We start from the raw sequence: 20,516 nt of genomic DNA on the forward strand, positions 1-20,516 counted from the left end.
TCGAAGGACTGGCAGGACCTATAATTAGTATGATGAATGCATCGCTTGCGTCAGGCGTTGTACCTGATCAATTTAAGGTAGCGGTTGTTAGACCACTCCTTAAGAAGTCAAATTTGGATCCACAAGTTCTTAACAACTACAGGCCTGTCTCAAAGGTCCCATTTCAATCTAAAAGTCTTGGGAGAATAGTTGTTGCCCAACGTCAATCGTATCTGGATTCAAATAATATACTTGAGAAATTTCAGTCTGGTTTCTGAAACTGCATTAACAAGAGTCGTAAATGATATTCTCTTAGCTACTGATGGGGGGAATGCAACAGTGCTTGTGCTTCTAGATCTTAGAGCTGCCTTTGACATGGTTGACCTCTCTGTTTTGTTACACAGGCTTGAGTTTGAGGTTGGCTTATCTGGAACCGTCCTTCAGTGGTTTACTTCACATTTTACTCATCGTTTTCATTATGTTCAAATATCTAATAATTGTACTGCTTCATCAATGTCACCAGTTCAATTTGGGGTACCAGAAGATCAGTGCTGGGACCAATATTGCTCTCTCTCTCAACATGCTGCTGCTAGGTAGGATAATATGAAAAAATAATATGAACTTTCATTCATATGCTGATGACACTCAAATAAACATTTTGTTTACACCAAACGACAACTCTTCTATTATCAGTTTAGTTAAATGCATTAAGGAAGGAAATACTTGGATGTGTGAAAACTTTTTGTTACTCAACTCTGAGAAAAATGAGGATCTGTTGATCGGAGGCAACAATACTGATAGGACTACTATAACTTCAGCACTTAACTCAGAGGATTTAAACATTTGCCTCAAAGAGACAGCACGTAACCTAGGCGGCATATTAAACACAAGGCTCTTAACAACTTGCATTGTTAAGTGCCTTGGGACAACCTTGTTGTGAAAGGCGCTATATAGAAATACATTGATTTGAATTGAATTCACAATGTAAAATGTTGTGTGTGTTGTTTGTTAAACAAGACTGTCTTTATTTATCAAAAAATAAAAGGAATTTGTTAGGAATGCAAACGTTAGGTTGCGCTTCTTCATGCTGCATCGTCGGCATGAGTGGACCTTTTTAAACGTCTGTACTTACTGTGCCCCATAAGAAATCGTTTGTCCCCGTTCAAAAGAGATTGTGCGATGTCCTGCAGTGTTCGCAAAGCAAACCTTTGACAGTTTGAAAAGAGGAATTTATTCTGCTTCCTGTGCGTGCAGTAATTACAAAGTTGAACGTCTTTACACGATTTGCTGCAGTTTTCAGTGGGCGGGCTTTGTCAGATGGCTTGGAAAAACGCACTGTGTTTCGGCTCGGGAAACATCATGAGAAGTGTCCTGCATGTTTTCTGTGTATAGCTGTCTTTTATCGCATACAGAATTCATTCGAAATCATTGATTTCTCCAATTAACAAGGGTCCCTTAAAAGATTAGTCAAAGTAACGTCTAATCGGATTAGTTTCCTTAGAGCTGGTTCAGAGTTTGCTCAAGAGTTTACCTTTCACAGATGCGCAAAGAAGAATGTTGGGGGTGCATGCTTCAAGGTGCCTTATAGCTGTAGGGAGTGATTCGAGACGATTCGTGGCGTGTGCTCGTTCCCATATACCGTACGCCCCGGGGTGCAGTGCTAGGATGACGTACAATACCGCTTGGGCACGTAACGGCGTTATATGCAAGTGCGGGACGTGAGGGTTTTCGTTTGTTCATTTTGTTTTGCTCTGCTTTGCTTTGTTTCGTGGTCAAGAGGCGTAAGGTAAGTCGTAATCCAGGGAGAACACTGGTGGCAAACAGTCCGAGGTGAGAGGCGAGGTCCAAAGTCGAAAAGGCAGAAACGCCAGGTAGAGCTCTCAAGGAGTAGACTCAATACCAGCGGGAAGCAGGTAAAGATGGTAAAAATAGCACTGCGTACCGCACGGTGGAGTGTGTGCAGGTGGGTTAACTTGTGCGGCGGCGTTTGTTAATAATCACCCGCTGCTGGTGCTGTTTAGATTGCTTAAGAGTTGGTCTTAACTGCCTGGCGGTCATGACAAGCTCTTTAAGCTGTGGTTTAGTTTTGCATTCATGTGTTTCTAGAGCAGTTATTTATGGGGGTGGGTGGGTCTTTCACAGAGGCTCAGGACAAATCCCCCGCCTGAAAGTCTAATGTGTGCGTTCAGAGAGTCACAGGTCAAGAGCCAGGCAGGAGGACAATGGACAGAAGAGCCAACGAACTAAAAATAAAAGAACAGATATGAAAAAGCCACCATCTTTTTCTTTTTGACATTTTCCGACTTTCACGCAAGCCAGGACAAAGTTGCTTGTAGCTACTTGTGGATTCAAATACTCTATCGAGTGCTTTGATGAGTTTTTGCAATTTGATTGTCGTCCTGTCAGCCTGTTTCTGTTTTTTTTTTTTTCAATCTAGGGATGGAAAGTATGAGGGAAATGATGGAGCAATCAATAACCGCTCCGGAAAAATGGCAGAAAGAAATGGTCCGTCACTAAGGACATTTGTGAAGCAGAGGACTGACATCACCACAAAGGCGACACATTCTGCTGATGGTTTTGGTGAATAATGATTGAGGCGCGTTAAGAGAAAGGTAGCTGTGTCAGCATGCGTAGGCTGCAAAGGATCAAGCAAAGGTTTACTCCATGCTGAAAAGAGAAGAAAAGAAGCACAACGTTTCGACTGTGGAGCCTTCTGCGCCATCTTCTTTAGCGGTGATGATGTTTACATTGGAAAAACGGAGACATGCGTCCCTGGGTGGGCTTGAACCACCAACCTTTCGGTTAACAGCCGAACGCGCTAACCGATTGCGCCACAGAGACTGACGGCCGCTTGTGCTCCCTACATTTGCAGGTTTATGGTCAAAGAAAATAATCACTTGCGCTTCTTGCAGCCGGCAATCTTTTTCCACTGACAACCAAGAAATGGATTTCATCTTTCACAAGCTGTATGGATTTCTTCAAAAACAAGTTATTCCAGAAAGGAAATGAATTCTTGCATTAAACTGAACCAAGCTGTACATGTTTGTCTGAAATGAGACATTCGGCACAACAAGACACGGAGAGAGGCACCGCTGGTATTCAGACCCAGGATCGCCTGCTTACCAGGCAGGCATTTTAAGCCACTAGGGAACAGCGCCAGCGGAGCACCGCGCTTTTACAGACACTTGGACACATCTGCGTTCGGTGTGCACTTAACCTGCTCTCTGAGCCCGTTGCCTCCGTCCCATTTAATAGCAGAACTGACGCCAAGAGAAATGATGAGAAATGGCATTTATCGGGCACTTTTCATGTCCAAGGAGCTCAATGCCCTTGACACCTCCCCAAGGCGACAGAGCTGTGCATTCTTTGGCGACACCATTTTTTCTTTTGTTTAATTTCTATACTTATTGATAGAATAAAAACGATATGTCATGTACTGTAAGGGAAATGTCTCTTTTCATGGGGAAAGCTAGCACCAGCAAATGTTGTGTTTAGAAGAAGTGATTTAACATGACACGTGACCTAATTTACCGGAGCAAAAGCTCACCCAGCAAGCCCTGCTTTACTTCTACAGGAGAGAAGTACTGTAGAGTCTGCAAGATGTTCAGCTGGGTACCTACGTCAGCATGCCTCGGCTGCAAAGGAACAAGTAATAGGTTTATTGCATGCTGAAAAGAGAAAAACGGAAACACAGCGTTTCGACTGTGAGGTCTTCTCACACCTGAAGAAGCCTCACACCTGTAAAAGGCTCCATGGTTTTCTTTCTTCTCTTTTCAACATGGAATACACCTATTGTCTGCAAGATGTGACAATTTCATGGTGTTTTGGAAGAAAACCTTTTTTCTTTGAATTCAAAATCAATCGGAATTTCAGCACGACACATCAACACTTTTTCTGTTTTAAGGAGATGATATTTTAAACCTGATAAAAATAGTAGGAAACACAAGTTTCTTGCTGTGAAAATTTAGATGGGGAAGTGTACTACTAGTAGCAGTGTAGAGCTCTCTGTGGTGGAGTGCAAGCACGTGTTCTATGGGCCAGTGGCGTAATGGATAACGCTTCTGACTTTGGATCAGAAGATTGTAAGTTCGAGTCCTGCCTGGCTCGCGAGGCTTTTAAACCTCTTAGGTTCCTCGGTAACAGGTTGCCGTCATGTATATGAACTATAGAAAAGCATTTGCCACAACCCGTAAATTAGCACGCAAGTGCGGGCTGGTGAACACAGAACTGTATGGAGATCATCTCCAGCTCCGAGCTCAATTGCAATGAAAAAACATGCAGAAAAGAACTGGAGAGCAGCTGAATTTGTGCTCAGTAGGGTGGGGAGGACTCAGCATTGCTATTGTTCTAATTGGCATGAACTGCAGGGGATCTGAATCAGAACATGTCAGATAGTTCGATCATTGCGTCAATATGTAGGCCACGTTAATACAGAATTATTACTTTGTCTGTCTCGTCTTTGTATATAGCTGAATGTCCCTGACAATTTCATGTTAGTTTTTAAGAACGACATTGGTGCTAATATATACATATATAGCATATAAGGAAAACGTAAATGTTTAGTCCATGCTGAAAAGATAAGAAAACCGCCACAACGTTTCATCTTGGAATAAATCTTTACTTGTTGTTTTGCAGCCTACCCATTCTGACCTAACTCCTCCCTTGAAATTCCCTAACAGATAAGGGTACGTAACGGCTCATGCGATGCTCAGTTGCAATTTGTCCCAAAACAAACAAGAACAGCAGCTGAGGGTTTGAGTTTGAACATGCACTGTATTAAAGCAGCTTTTATTTCCATTGATAAATGCTAGATATTCCTACAGAGATTCTCCAGGTGAGTAAGCGATTCCTGTTTCTGTTTCTATTTCTGTTTCATATATATACATTATATATATATATGTTACATGTGTCTCTGCAATAGTATAAATGTGTTATACACTATCAGGGGCTGCTTTTTTGTGCACCTCATCTACAACAAGGGTTTTTTTTTTCATTTATGTTTGTGGACCTTCACCATTTGAGGAAGTGAGTTAGATAAGAAAGTTACAGGTATGGTGAGCAATGACTGACAAAGGCACGTACTGCGTATTCCTTACAGAAGTGTAAGCAATTTGTTCTAAAAAACACCGGCTAAAGTCCAACATCGTTAGCAATCTTATTACTTAAACAGAATTAACATCAATAAACTGTAAGGTGCTGGTACATGCGAGTAGATTTGATCTTCTATTAAACAAAAATGCAATTACAGCTCTAAAAAGGTCAACCTAGACTTCTGTAACAGATCTGTTCAGGTCATCGCTGTTTCTCTGACCTTGTGAGTCTTTGGAATTTTAAAAGTGTATTTTGCTTGCCTTTCATGTGGTCTGTGTACAAGTCACTGTGGCGTATGCGGTCCTACACAGCCTTGCTATAGACGTGACGAGCCTCCGCTATGTTGCAATGGAGAACAGGTTCAGTACGGAGCTGCCGAGAAAATTCAGCTGGAAAGCTCGTTGCAGAAAAGCATTGTTATCTGTGTCCAGCGGCAAAGCGTCCTTCGTGGGTGCTGAAGAATCGATTTCACAGGCTGCGGGTCCAGGCGATTTAGAGTGTTAAAGGTCCCAGCGAAAACGAAACGGCGCTGGTCCTTTTACACGCACGCACGCAACCAAATGCAAAGGACGCCGTAGTCGGCAGGATTTGAACCTGCGCGGGGAGACCCCAACAGATTTCAAGTCCGTCACCTTAACCACTCGGCCACGAGTACAGCGAGCGCCGCGGCCGCTGCCTTCTTGCTACAATGGAACAGGGAGTGCGAGGCGGCGGCAGCAGCGGAGGCAACTTTTTTCAAGTTCGCTCTCCGTTTAAGAAACCTTTTACGCCATACGTGCAAGCACACACACACACACACACACACCTCAGAGGACTTAAGGGTGGCTTCAAGTTGGAATGATAAAGTCTCCCCGTTCGGACATGAAAACAGAACGTTCTTAGACAGAAAGCAATCAACAACGGAGACATGTGGACGACGATTTTAGTCACTGCACTTTGAATAGCATTTTTACTCCAGTTACAGGAGATGCACCAATGGCCCTTGACCTACGCTCTTACCAATGCCTTGAACATTCAAACAAAACAGCCCTCAAGTCCTGCGGTTTAATATAACGCTGTTACGTGTCGAGGCAGTATTTGACTCTGTCCTACCGTTGAGACACGGGGCGTATATGGAAACGAACACATGCTACGGATCGTCTCTAATCGGTCCCTACAGATGGAAGGCTCCTTGAAGCGTGCACCCCCATCATTCATCTTTGCGCATCTGTGAAAGGTAGACTCTTGAGCAATGTTTGAGCCAGCTCTAAGGCAACTAGTGCTATTGGACAGACACCTCTGGAAGATCCTAAGAGTCTCTTAACACCACTTCCAGCAGCAAGCTTAATTGTTCGCTGGAGGTCTCCCACCCAGGTACTGACCAGGCAAAGAATCACCAGTACATTGAATGAGGAAGTTAATCCTGAAATCCAATTACATATCTCAAGGTAAGACAAATCCATAAGAACATGTCTTAGTATTACTTCGTTTACATTAGTATGGCACTGAGTTGGAGCTCCTCTTTAAGCTGTGGTTTAGTTTTGCATTCATGTGTTTCTAGAGCAGTTATTTATGGGGGTGGGTGGGTCTTTCACAGAGGCTCAGGACAAATCCCCCGCCTGAAAGTCTAATGTGTGCGTTCAGACAGTCACAGGTCAAGAGCCAGGCAGGAGGACAATGGACAGAAGAGCCAACGAACTAAAAATAAAAGAACAGATATGAAAAAGCCACCATCTTTTTCTTTTTGACATTTTCCGACTTTCATGCAAGCCAGGACAAAGTTGCTCGTAGCTACTTGTGGATTCAAATACTCTATCGAGTGCTTTGATGAGTTTTTGCAATTTGATTGTCGTCCTGTCAGCCTGTTTCTGTTTTTTTTTTTTTCAATCTAGGGATGGAAAGTATGAGGGAAATGATGGAGCAATCAATAACCGCTCCGGAAAAATGGCAGAAAGAAATGGTCCGTCACTAAGGACATTTGTGAAGCAGAGGACTGACATCACCACAAAGGCGACACATTCTGCTGATGGTTTTGGTGAATAATGATTGAGGCGCGTTAAGAGAAAGGTAGCTGTGTCAGCATGCGTAGGCTGCAAAGGATCAAGCAAAGGTTTACTCCATGCTGAAAAGAGAAGAAAAGAAGCACAACGTTTCGACTGTGGAGCCTTCTGCGCCATCTTCTTTAGCGGTGATGATGTTTACATTGGAAAAACTGAGACATGCGTCCCTGGGTGGGCTTGAACCACCAACCTTTCGGTTAACAGCCGAACGCGCTAACCGATTGCGCCACAGAGACTGACGACCGCTTGTGCTCCCTACATTTGCAGGTTTATGGTCAAAGAAAACAATCACTTGCGCTTCTTGCAGCCGGCAATCTTTTTCCACTGACAACCAAGAAATGGATTTCATCTTTCACAAGCTGTATGGATTTTGAAATGTATGGACGATGCCAGGTGTCCCACAACACCACAGCGCCGACACACCTTTGGTTGTCCCACATAAAAAACATAGCCATTGCAGGCGCCCAGCCGGATTGTAGAGGGCAGGTGCCTTAAGCCTCCATTTACATTGTCCGGTAGCAAGCGAACCTCGAATTTCCTTGCTCCTGTTTTTATACCGTCAACATCTCTAACCTCAGTTCCATGGTGGACGGTGCAGTACTGCTTAAGCCAGGTGTGAATGTCCTCCGTCTTTGCCAGTTCCGAGAACATAACAACATGCACCGTTTTCCTCTCTCTCTGTGTCAGAGGCTGCAAGTTGATCTTCTCAAGGGCAGGAACTTTCCCTCTTTTTGCCTCAAACACATCCACACATTGTTCAAACAGAGAATAGGTAGCAAAAACAACCTCAAATGCTTTCTGACCTGGGAGAGCGAAGATGAAATCCAAGTGCCGAGGTTCAAAGCCACGTTCCTTCTGTAACACTTTTCTGCTGAACTGCATACGATCCATGAAGAGGTCATCCAAAAGCTCAAAACGTACAGCATTCTTGCGGGATCCAAAGGTTGCCATCTCAAACTGCAAAACAAACACTGCTTCCACAAAACAAGAAAACAATCCAACTACTCTAACTACAGGCTGATCAAGGTATCTCCCCTGCCAGGTAAGCCGAGAGCCGCAGGCGATGAGCCCAGAGCTGAACGGGCCCCACTGGCTCGTTTGTAAGGCCAGGTGCATTGCCAACCACGACCGGCAGGGCAGAGGCCTTGAAGGCGGCCTGGGCTCCTGCAGCTGTCCAGCCACGCACTCTGGTTTCTCTTCATCTCGTACAAATCTTTTGCCTTTTACTAAAGATTTCCATGGAGAGGAACATGAATGAGTTCCATACAATTTTTGTGCTTCCCTGCCTTCGCGTGGGGCGCAGCTGGGCTGGTCAAAGAGAGAAACTAAAACCGCTCACAATCGCTCTTATTACGGCGACTGTGGCCGTCTGCTCTGCGAGTCCTCGGTCTCCGCCTCTCTGATTGGCGCTCTTTTCTTTGGGGGGCGGGAATATGCTGTGAAATATGAAGCGTTACAGCAACGACATGCCATGAGACGATTGATAACGATTTCCATAGGATCCCCGCGGTTGCCTGGCAACCGTCAGCTTTGCGCAGTGGCAGTATCGTAGCCTGTGAGGTTTAGCCGAGGCGCGATTATTGCTAGTTGAAAACTTTTCCCAATACCCCGCTTCCGCCGGTTTGCAATACAATCGGCGAAAGCAATTTTTGACAGTCTCGTCAGAGACTGAGCAAGGTGTTTAAAGACAGATTTTGTCATGGTAACATCATGGTAGAAAGAAACAAGCTTGTTACGTCTCAACAGAAACGCTCTTTAGCTCTTTCAGCGTTATGCAGAGAACAGCGTCTGTCGAGATCACTTTTGAGTCAGCGCGAAACGCCGTGTGCTGTCAGTTTGATTTCATATTGCTCGTAGCGGCGCCCGGCTTTTGTCTGTCAAACGTTAGGTTGCGCTTCTTCATGCTGCATCGTCGGCATGAGTGGAGCTTTTTAAACGTCTGTACTTACTGCGCCCCATAAGAAATCGTTTGTCCCCGTTCAAAAGAGATTGTGCGATGCCCTGCAGCGTTCGCAAAGCAAACCTTTGACAGTTTGAAAAGATGAATTTATTCTGCTTCCTGTGCGTGCAGTAGTTACAAAGTTGAACGTCTTTACACGATCTGCTGCAGTTTTCAGTGGGCGGGCTTTGTCAGATGGCTTGGAAAAACGCACTGTGTTTCGGCTCGGGAAACATCATGAGCAGTGTCCTGCATGTTTTCTGTGTATAGCTGTCTTTTAACGCATACAGAATTCATTCGAAATCATTGTAAGATTCTCCCTCAGTTCCGTTGTGCAGTGCTTTACCTCTTTCAAAAGGCTTCACTTTCCTAGTCACATTCCAAGGCTCATCGAACCCGGGCTGTTTCCTCCAGCGGTATAGTATTGCAGTGAGACAGCACGATGCCTGCAAGACTATGTCACACTAAACGCCACAGATTGTGTTTGTCCGTTCGTGTCAGTCGTCCTGCAGCCACGGGAAGTGGGACACAAACATGCTGCAATGCTTTCAGGACGTTAGGATTTGTTTGTGCAACATCCGAGAAGAGTACTTGTGGCTTGAATGTGAACTGTACGTGCCCGCCCCCTTTCCTCTGTAGTGCATGAGTTCCTCCCGGCATGCCCTTCGTCATTGTTCTGTCATCTTGTATTTAAAGGGTTGTATTTCTGCTGCTGAAAATAAGCAACGGTTTTCTCACAACGCCCTTTGTTCCCGACGGAGCCCTTGTCTGTCATGAAATTCTTCAAAACCTCAAGCTAGAAGAAGAAGACGACAAATATGAAGCGTTACAGCAACGACATGCCATGAGACGATTGATAACGATTTCCATAGGATCCCCGCGGTTGCCTGGCAACCGTCAGACTTGTGCATTGGCAGTATCGTAGCCTGTGAGGTTTAGCCAAGGCGCGATTATTGCTAGTTGAAAACTTTTCCCAATACCCCGCTTCCGCCGGTTTGCAATACAATCGGTGAAAGCAATTTTTGACAGTCTCGTCAGAGCGTGACATAGTCTTGCAGGCATCGTGCTGTCTAACTGCAATACTATACCGCTGGAGGAAACAGCCCGGGTTCAATGAGCCTTGGAATGTGACTAGGAAAGTGAAGCCTTTTGAAAGAGGTAATGTCGACGCTTTTTTAACAGAGCACCAAAAAAGCGTCTTTTTTGAAGGCCTGGGTACTGAGCATTGGTGGTTCAGTGGTAGAATTCTCACTTCCCACGTGGGAGGCTCTGGTTCGATTCCCAGCCAAAGCAGTGGCTTTTGCAGCGAGCGGCTCCATCACTTGCATCCCCTTGCAACTCGCAACTGAAAACCCACTGAAGCAAAGCATTTGTTAGCCAGGTCAGTACCCGGATGAGGGTGAGCTACAGGGAAAAACAAAGTTTCCAGCTGGAAGTGGTGTTAATGGTGCCGGTGGGGGGGCGCTCAACCTGAGGTCTGTGCGGGTCCCAATGCCCCAGCATAGTGACGGAGACGCTGTGTTGTAAAAGGGCGCTGTCTCTTGGATGAGATGTAAAACCGAGGTCACAGCGCTCTGTGGTCATTAAAAATGACCACCAAAACCTTTGACAAAAGCTCTTGGTAATTGATGGTCTTCAATAATGCTTCTCCTTTAGGTACATTTTAAATCAGCTGAAAAATGCTGTGAAATGGGGGGTCACTTCACGCCAGTGTAGGATTTGGGTTACAAGAACCATGAAACTGCACGAGAAAGCCCGTACACTGAATTACACGGCTTTCTATTCAAAGGAGGGCAAAAGAAATTCCCTGAGTTCGATTTTTTGCAGCACAGAGAGGATTGCTGTCGTGAGGCTGGTTAGCTCAGTTGGTTAGAGCGTGGTGCTAATACCGCCAAGGTCGTGGGTTCGATCTCCATACAGGCCAGGTTGTTTTCTCCTCTCTTACAAAAGCTGTTAGGTTCCTTTCCGTGGTGAGATGGGTTGTCATGCAACGCTGCCACATAGTGCCGACAGACAATTAAATGACAAAAATGAAGAGAGTTAAAGCAGCTGGAAAGGTTTTCTTACAACTTTTGAGCTGACACAGTTTTGGAAAATGTTTTCTTCACGCTGCACTGTACCACATAGGCAGCCAAGAGTCTCCAAAACAAAACAGAATTGACAGTCATATAATGTCCATTAACCCCGGTTTTAAACACAGACTCATGTCTGCCATCATAAGAATATGAGTCCAATATTTTAGAATATAGTCAGAATGTCTTCTAACCTTACCTGTGGTGTCTTTAATCCCTATTGCTCAACGCATGGTGTACGTACTGCATACATGTGTCTTGAGAATGAGGAATGGGCCCCTGAGACATTTACCTGTTTCACAAATGATCGTATTTTACTAGAGATTCTGTTTGGGATTCAGATGTGCATTCGGACAGCAATTCCTTTCAAGAAATGATACATTCTGGATGAGGTCAAAGGTGCTGGAACACTGTATTTAGGATGTGTTTGCAGTGATTGTGTCTCCTGCTTCAACGCAGTGATATATAGATGTGCTCCTGTAATTTATTGGTACATTCCCAGGGCAGTAAGTAGTCTGAGGATTTATTTCCAGACGGCATAGAGCAGTGAAGCAGTGAAGTAGTGCAACACACTGGATCATTATATTATTAGAATCTATTCTACTTAAATTATTACATTATACACAACTTGAGCTCTCAGCACCGTACTGAGCCCAGGTGTTTTTCTAAAGCTGTCAGGTGCAGTTCATTTACATGAAGGAAATCTCTTACTTGGTTACGATTACAATGCAGTAAGTAGCACAGGCTACTTAGGGAGTAGGCTGATGTGTTTAAAAACAACCAGCGCCAGGCAGGAGTCGAACCTCCAAACTCCTAATCCATAGTCAGATACATTATCCATTGCACCACTGGCCCTGGCGTGCCACTGCAGGACTGTAACCCAGTGAGATCAGCACTGCAACTAGTAAAATATTACCCCGGTCCATTCTTTTCCAAAAGTGAGAAACACCTGTTTTCTACATTTTGTCTGTTTTAAAACCATATCTCTTTAAACCAAACCAAGAGTTTGTCTTTTGCACTGATATTCTGATTCATTTCGATTTCAAAGAAAAAAAAAACATTATCTTCCAAAGCATCATAAAATTGTCCCTTCTTCCAGACTCTACTTCTCTCTTGTAGTAGTACAGCAGACCTTTCCAGGTGAGCAGATCACAGAGTCCGAAATGAGCTTCCTCCATCAAGCAAAGTACCTGAACATGACTCTGTCTTCATAAAAGCGCACCTGTAAAAAGAAATTAAATCCGAAATCAAGAGGGCAGCACAGTGGGCAAAAGACGTATAATATTCGTCTATTAAACGCATACCTTAGACGTCTAAATGTGGTCTGCAATTCGTCTAGAATCTCTGCACAGTGTACGAAGTAAATTATTTTCGCAGTAATTAATTTACACGTGTATAATAAACATAGTAAATATAATAAATTAATTACTGCGAAAATAATTTACTTCGTACACTGTGCAGAGTGCCGTATACTCCTAGTTGCGGCACACACGATACAGATGCAGCCATTCAAAATGGGTGAGGTATTTCGCGGCATACCTCGACCGGGGTATCACGCGGTTCACGTGTGTCACGTGACTAACTATCCGGCGTCGCCTTGTTAAACCGCCTTTAATTTTGAACTGTGTATTACAGCATGTTAATCATCAGTCATTAAAATGTTGGTATATTTTCTGAAAGCAAGATTGCTCAGTTGGACAAAAGTACACAACCTACCTTTATCAGAAATATTTATGCATCAAAGCCTTTACTGAAGATATTACTAATAGTATTGTAACGCCTACGGCCGACAAGCAGTGTGTGTAAGAGCCGGCGTACCAGAGCGGGTGACGTCACCGCCCTTCCCTGTGATAGCAGGACCACAGCTACTGGGCTGTGGAGAGATCTCTCTTTAGCTCACGGAGCTAGGTCGCTGCAGAGAGACGCGGAAGTCCCGGGTTCGAGCCCCGGACGGTACAGGGGCCGACCTAATGCGGCAAGGGCGCCCGCCTGAGCCCCCGTTGCGTTACATTCGGCGTACCAGAGCGGGTGACGTCACCGCCCTTCCCTGTGATAGCAGGACCACAGCTACTGGGCTGTGGAGAGATCTCTCTTTAGCTCACGGGGCTAGGTCGCTGCAGAGAGACGCGGAAGTCCCGGGTTCGAGCCTCCAGTCGGGATGGGGCCGACCAGATGCGGCAAGGGCGCCTGCCTGAGCCCCCGTTGCGTTACATTGGTGTCAGAAGCGGGGTGGGATAGCCCTTCGCCGGGGACGGCGATTTAAGCGGGGGAGAGTGTAACGCTTACGGCCGACAAGCAGTGTGTGTAAGAGCCGGCGTACCAGAGCGGGTGACGTCACCGCCCTTCCCTGTGATAGCAGGACCACAGCTACTGGGCTTTGGAGAGATCTCTCTTTAGCTCACGGGGCTAGGTCGCTGCAGAGAGACGCGGAAGTCCCGGGTTCGAGCCTCCAGTCGGGATGGGGCCGACCAGATGCGGCAAGGGCGCCCGCCGGAGCCCCCGTTGCGTTACATTGGTGTCAGAAGTGGGGTGGGATAGCCCTTCGCCGGGGACGGCGATTTAAGCGGGGGAGAGTGTAACGCCTACGGCCGACAAGCAGTGTGTGTAAGAGCCGGCGTACCAGAGCGGGTGACGTCACCGCCCTTCCCTGTGATAGCAGGACCACAGCTACTGGGCTGTGGTGAGATCTCTCTTTAGCTCACGGAGCTAGGTCGCTGCAGAGAGACGCGGAAGTCCCGGGTTCGAGCCCCGGACGGTGCAGGGGCCGACCTAATGCGGCAAGGGCGCCCGCCTGAGCCCCCGTTGCGTTACAGTATTAATAATGGATGACTTTGGACAAGCTGTATACTCAAACTGTAATTTCTTTAGCACATTTGTACAAGCACTTGGAATCTGTCCAAGCCATACTTTGTCAGGCATTTTGTTTTACTTCAACGGGCATAAAAACTTCCTTGCTTTTAACAGGGCGTTACATAATTTCTAACTACGAAAATGATTTAAAATGCGACACCTATCATGGAAATATAAATATAAAATATAAAAATCTTAAGATTTTTAAAATACATGACTTTGCTAAAATTTATTTGAAAATAAAAACAATTACAACCGCCAGGGGAGAGAGAGAACAGGGTAGGGATGTTGGTTTTGCATAAGGGGCGGGGCTATGGAAATTATGTCTGTTTGGGAATGTGTAGTTACATGTTCTGGCTGTTTGTGAATTATCATTGTTGAGTATGGAGTGTTGAGGTATTGATTTTGTGTAATGCTTTATGTTGAAAATTGAGGTGGATTTTGTTTATGATAAACAGGATAAACTGGGATGGGAGGAAGGTTTGGTTTTGCATAAGGGGCGGGATTATGATAATTGTAGGACTTTGCGAGAGTAAAATGGTTTGATTATTTGATTTTGTATTGTGGTTGTTATCTATGTTTTTGGTTGGTATTATGTTTATATGGTTGTTTTTGTTGGTTGGTTGTTATTATGGTTATTAATAATACGATCTATAGTTGAAATCTGAGCCTAAATAAAAAGAAAAAGCAAGTGATTAGGTTTATGAGCAATCTAATTACTTATTCGTTTAAAAAGCTATATAAAATAAAGTTTATTATTAATTTGCTGGACAGAACGGTGAACATTATTATGCATAAGACAAAGATAACGATCCTGATCAGTTTAGAAATCTGTGTACGCTGTAAGGTTTTTACTTCTTAAACTTTTAAAATACACGTTTTGAATAGAAAGAAATCCTCTTCCTGGTACAGTATGTATAGCAAACCAGCACGTCTTTTTTCTCCAATCAGAGGGGTGTCAGATGGTGTCAGCCAATCACCATTCTGCGTTGGGTAGCAACGGGTGACTGTACTCAGGCGGAAGATGTAAACAGCTTAATGTTCGTGTTAAATAATTTTTTTAAATTAAAATTCATTCTATACAGCAATCGCATATTTGGGTACCGTTTCATAAAACTTTCATGCTTAAAATGTTTAGGGAGAAATGGAAGACTGGTGTGTATTTTTTCTTTAAACTACCAAGACCAGCCATACACAGTACAGTTTACATACATACAGTAATGTTTATGTTCCTAAATTAATATCGTTTATGACCTTCAGATGCGTTATGCTCCTCTTCTTTTTATGCTCAGCTACTAAAATTTCCCTTTAGTGGTAAAATCCATATAAATATTCAAAACTAAGCGGATTAAAATGTGCACAGTAAAGACATTAAATGATTAAATCTTTGCACTACCAACCAATGCACCACGAGTGCCCCGTCGGTCATTTTGGCCAGCCAATCACTTGCCCTGCGGTACCCTCTGGTGCCCCGCGGTGGCTTGTGGGTAGGTTACTGTACCGCGGGTTTTTACCGCGCATTTTGAATGGCTGCATCTATTAAACGCATACCTTAGACGTCTAAATGTGGTCTGCAATTCGTCTAGAATCTCTGCACAATATACGAAGTAAATTATTTTCGCAGTAATTAATTTACACGTATATAATAAATATAGTAAATATAATAAATTAATTACTGCGAAAATAATTTACTTCGTACACTGTGCAGAGTGCCGTATACTCCTAGTTGCGGCACACACGATACATACAGTAAAAAGCCTCAGGCACTGTGTTAGATGTGTTTTCGATGTTATATATGCGTTTATTCATGTCGTCGATTTTACGGTTGCAATTCGACGTTGATTATACGTCGAGGCGACGTATATATACGTATAGCCGTATTTTCGCCGTAAATATACATATATTCGACGAATCAATGTCCACTGGGAAGGCGCATTGAAGGGTGCACCCCCATCATTAATCGTTGCGTCTCTGTGAAAGGAAAGCTTTTGAGCAGTCTTTGAAACAGCTCGGATGAAACACTTGATTGCTTCCATGTGCATCTGGAGCCCATTTCTTATTTTCACTTCACGCCGCCCAAAGCATTTCTAAAACAGGAGATTCGTGTTTGGGAATGCGCCCTGCCCTACGAATAAAACAGGTCTACGGGTCTGAAACCTGCTCCACGGAAAACAGTTCTGTTGCGCTTTTGATCAAAGGGAGATTTGCTGTTCTTACTTTTTGATGACATAACACCCAAAGGGGCTTCTTTGGAGCTGTATTCCAACCAGCATCCTAAAGTTTCTTAGCGGTATCCTTTACAGTCCTCTGTTCGGTCGACAAGGGACAGAAGGGGGCAGCTTTCCTCACACATACAGTGCAATGTACTGTAGTGTTCCCGTTCATTGAATTTGCAGTTCTGCATCAGACCTCTAATTCGTTTCCTTAGCTTGGATTTAAGCCACGAAGCAGGCTTCTACTGTATAAACGTCTAGAGGAATCACAAACTATTTGAGAGGCCATCATCCCAGGGGGAACTGACAAAGTCTATCCCTAAACACCTAGCGCAGTCTCTCAAGAGACTGTCAAAAATCGCTTTCTCCGTTTGCGTTGCAAGTAAGTGAAAACGCGGTCTCAACCCAGAGCCACTTGGGAGCAGCGGCACATAAATACTGTTACTGTCACTGCTCGATACCGATGTTAGCCTACTGTACCATGTTCAGCCACCGCTAGAAAATGTATGGCTCTAGTTCTGGAGCAAACGACAGGAGGGCCAACGTCGAACGGGCACACATGTCAGACATGGAAACCGACGAGAGTGGGATTCGAACCCATACATGCAGAGCACAATGGATTAACAAGCCATCGCCTTAACCAATCAGCCACCTCGTCAACAGAACTGGGCTGTCCCAACTGAGTTGGCGCGCTCCAGATGACTTCTGGTACCTTTAGGGTACGGTGTTCCCTGAAGGGCTCTCAAACCCCGCATTTCAGATGCCTAGCTGTATCGCTGATGTGTTGCACCTCAGAATCACTTTTAAACCTTACCTCTGGTATCTTTAATCCCTATTGCTCAACGCATGGTGAAAGTATTGCATAAATGTGTCTGAAAATGAGCAATGGGCACCTGAGAGTCATTTTCCTGTTCCACGTGCGATTTCAACATTTTCCTTGGGAGATGTCAAGCCAGCAAGCCACTGCTGTGGTTCAGTGGCCAGTGTGGAGTTCAGTCGCCCTGTTGTACACAGAAAGCACATTGAGCTCCTTGGACATGAAAAGTTCCAGATGAAAGCCATTTGTCATCCTTTCTCTTGGTGTCGATGTTGCTATTGTATGTAAAGGTGGCAACTTGCTCAGCGAGCAGGCGGAGCACACACCGAATGCAGATGTGTCTGAGTGGTGTGTCCAAGTGGCTGCAAAAGGACAGCACTCCTGGGGAGCCGTGGCTTAGTTGGTTAAAGCACCTGTCTAGTGAACAGGAGACCCTGGGTCTGAATCCCAGCGGACAACCGCTAGACTTAATTAAACACAAGTATTCCTTTCCTGTCTTTAACACGACTTGTTTTTCTTAAAATAGATGCAACTTGCAAAACATGAAATACAAACCTTGCTAATCAGCGCTAGCAGCTGGCAAAAAAAAAGAAGTCAGCAATGTTTTTTTTCTTTAACCTTAACCCTGCTAATGGAGAAGAGTTAAACGACCGAGTCTATGCAGCTTAAACGGTGCGCACGTTGGGTTCTTAGCTGAAAGGGTGGTAAATCACGCTCACCCCAGTCCTTAATCTTTTAAAGAGGATACAAAATTGAACATAGTCGCCACATCACATACATCCTGTTCAATGATAAAAAGGTAACATCTATCCTCACTCCAGAGTAAATCTCACGTTGAGGGCATATTTTTTTTCACTTTGCCGTGAATCGGGCTCCGCTGCACAGAGGAGAGAGGACAGGTGACAGGGGAGTCACACGCTGGCGGTTTGACTACGCGGAAGATCACTGAGGGATCCACAGTATATGGACCCTCCGTGCGCCATCAGTCCACACTCCGGACTCTGAATCCTACCATCCGAGTTAAGATCTCGGCGGAACCTGAGGCGCAGTTCCGTCTTAAAACGTAATCTGGTGAGCATTTCTAGAATCGTTCTTGTATAGATGCAGCCTTTAATGTGTTGCTAGGTTAAAATTGATGACTTCTTGAACTTCAGTAGGCAACTGCCCTCTTGAGTTCGGATTTAATTTCTTTATTACAGGGGCGCTTTTATGAAGACAGAGTCATGTTCAGGTACTTTGCTTGATGGAGGAAGCTCATTTCGGACTCTGTGATCTGCTCACCTGGAAAGGTCTGCTGTACTACTACAAGAGAGAAGTACAGTCTGGAAGAAGGGACAATTTTATGATGCTTTGGAAGATAATGTTTTTTTTTCTTTGAAATCGAAATGAATCAGAATATCAGTGCAAAAGACAAACTCTTGGTTTGGTTTAAAGAGATATGGTTTTAAAACAGACAAAATGTAGAAAACAGATGTTTCTCACTTTTGGAAAAGAATGGACCGGAGGTAATATTTTACTAGTTGCAGTGCTGATCTCACTGGGTTACAGTCCTGCAGTGTCACACCAGGGCCAGTGGTGCAATGGATAACGCTTCTGACTACGAATCAGGAAATTGCAGGTTTGACTCCTGCCTGGTTCGGGTCGATTTTAAATGCATCGGGCTACTCCCTAAGCAGTCTGTGCTACTTACTGCATTGTAATCGTACCCAGTAAGAGATTTCCTTCATGTAAATGAACTGCACCTGACAGCTTTAGAAAAACACCTGGGCTCAGTACGGTGCTGAGAGCTCAGCGTTGCTGTTGTTCTAATTAGCACGCACTGCATCGGCTATGAGCCCGAACTTTTCAATTATTCCGATCAGTAAGTCAACACGTAGTCCACATGAAAGGTAGAAATATTCTCTTGTCTGTCTCTTGTTTGTATAGAACTGAATGTCCCTGACAATGTACTGTTAGTTTTAATTGAAGAACGGCATTTGTGTTCAAATATACCAGACAAGTTTACGTAACTGCTCATGCGACACTCAGTTATAATTAGTCAAGAAATAAAGTCGAACAACAGCTGCGGGTTTGATTCTGAACGTATGAGATTTCAGCGCCTTTTACTTCCATTGACAAATGATAGAGATTCGAAGAGAGATCCTTCAGACCAGCAAGCAAACCCACGGCTATTTCGGTTTTCTATCTAGGCAACGTTGGTGTCTGCAATAGCATACATGAAAGCGTGATGCAATTTCTGTGGCTACATTTGTTGCACGTCATGCACAGTAAGAGTGTTTCTAACACCAAATAAAAAGTCAACAATTAGCGATGATGCCTTCTCCTCAGTTAACCCACTGAAACCCTTGCTGTTAACAGTTCTTTACTGCGTGCTTTACGAGCACCTACATATCGTGTCGGTTCTTTCAGCTTTATTCATTAGGTTTTCAAAGGCATAAGTAGAGCACCAGAGGTGCGAACGCAAAATGTGTGGTTATCTGAAGAACTGCTTTCCATGGCAGCGGGTCCAAGCGATTTAGCGTTTTTATAGTACCGGGAAAGGAGAAGCGGCACTTTGCCTTTGCCGCGCAGGCACAAGGCGACGTGCGGCAGACGCCGGAGTCGTCGAGTTCCGAACCTGCGCGGGGAGTCCCAAACGCACTTAACCACTCGGCCACGACAAAAGCGAGCTCGCTGCCGCCGCACTCCTCCTATAATCTAACACGGAGTGCGAGGTGGCTGCGGAAACCTTTTTAAAGTCGCTCTCCGTTAAAAAAAAATACCTTTCACAAGATTCGTGCCGGCAGACAGACACGCCTCAGATGGTTTAAGGCTGGCTTCACGTTCAAATGATAAAGTCCCCCAGTCCGGATGTCAAAATGCAACTTTGGCAGACAGAAAAAACATCAACAAACCACAAATGGTTTTTACAAGCAGCACCACACTGCACTTTCAAAAGCATTTACATTCGTGTTAGACGCAGGAATTGCCTTTGATTTGCGCGCTTACGAACGCCATGGAAAACGAAACAAAACTAAAGCCCTCAGCTCCTGCACTTGATTATAATGCCGTTACGTGTCGAAGCAGGAATTTATGTCATCCTACCACTGCAACACGGGGAATAGAGAGAAATGAGCACACGCTACGAATTGTCTCTAATCAGTCCCTACAGTTGTAAGGCGCCTGGAAGCGTGCACCCCCATCATTAATCTTTGCGCATCTGTGCAAGGTAAACTCTGGAGCAGTCTCTGAAACGGCTCAAAGGAAACAAGTGATGTAATTCAAGGGAAAGGCTTGGGTCAGTTTCAGACGGCCTCCAACAGGGAGATTCAAGCGCCCCACCTTCAGCCCAATCTGCGCTGCCAGAACGCCAACGGCTCCTCTGCTCTCCGGGGTGCGGTTGTGACCCCGTAACCTAAAGTGTTGGTGGCAGACAAATGGAGACTAACAGGTGACGTCCTAGGACATGACTTCATTGTGACACTCGGTGGGGATGGTGACCATTGCTTGGAAAAGAGTGCGAGGCCCCTTTAGAAA

At 44.8% G+C, this 20,516-nt stretch overlaps 7 non-coding genes across 7 annotated transcripts; 4 read left to right on the forward strand and 3 right to left on the reverse strand.

Annotated features, from left to right (window-relative positions):
* Positions 1–2,746: 2,746 nt before the first annotated feature.
* On the reverse strand, positions 2,747–2,820 carry trnan-guu (transfer RNA asparagine (anticodon GUU)). The gene has a single exon. It is a non-coding gene; the product is annotated as a tRNA-Asn (tRNA).
* A 1,193-nt stretch (positions 2,821–4,013) lies between these two features.
* On the forward strand, positions 4,014–4,086 carry trnaq-uug (transfer RNA glutamine (anticodon UUG)). Its single transcript has one exon. It is a non-coding gene; the product is annotated as a tRNA-Gln (tRNA).
* Positions 4,087–5,643: 1,557 nt separating this feature from the next.
* Positions 5,644–5,725, reverse strand: trnas-uga (transfer RNA serine (anticodon UGA)). The gene has a single exon. It is a non-coding gene; the product is annotated as a tRNA-Ser (tRNA).
* A 1,546-nt stretch (positions 5,726–7,271) lies between these two features.
* On the reverse strand, positions 7,272–7,345 carry trnan-guu (transfer RNA asparagine (anticodon GUU)). The gene has a single exon. It is a non-coding gene; the product is annotated as a tRNA-Asn (tRNA).
* Positions 7,346–8,291: 946 nt separating this feature from the next.
* Positions 8,292–8,408, forward strand: LOC148631340 (U5 spliceosomal RNA). The gene has a single exon (XR_015934794.1). It is a non-coding gene; the product is annotated as a U5 spliceosomal RNA (small nuclear RNA).
* Positions 8,409–8,635: 227 nt separating this feature from the next.
* On the forward strand, positions 8,636–8,777 carry LOC148631341 (U4 spliceosomal RNA). Its single transcript, XR_015934809.1, has one exon. It is a non-coding gene; the product is annotated as a U4 spliceosomal RNA (small nuclear RNA).
* Positions 8,778–9,947: 1,170 nt separating this feature from the next.
* LOC148631342 (U4 spliceosomal RNA) lies at positions 9,948–10,089 on the forward strand. The gene has a single exon (XR_015934817.1). It is a non-coding gene; the product is annotated as a U4 spliceosomal RNA (small nuclear RNA).
* Positions 10,090–20,516: the final 10,427 nt, after the last annotated feature.

This window comes from Lepisosteus platostomus, unplaced genomic scaffold (genome assembly GCF_059453375.1).
Source record: "Lepisosteus platostomus isolate fLepPlt1 unplaced genomic scaffold, fLepPlt1.hap1 Scaffold_78_H1, whole genome shotgun sequence".
In the NCBI taxonomy this organism is placed as follows: domain Eukaryota; kingdom Metazoa; phylum Chordata; class Actinopteri; order Semionotiformes; family Lepisosteidae; genus Lepisosteus; species Lepisosteus platostomus.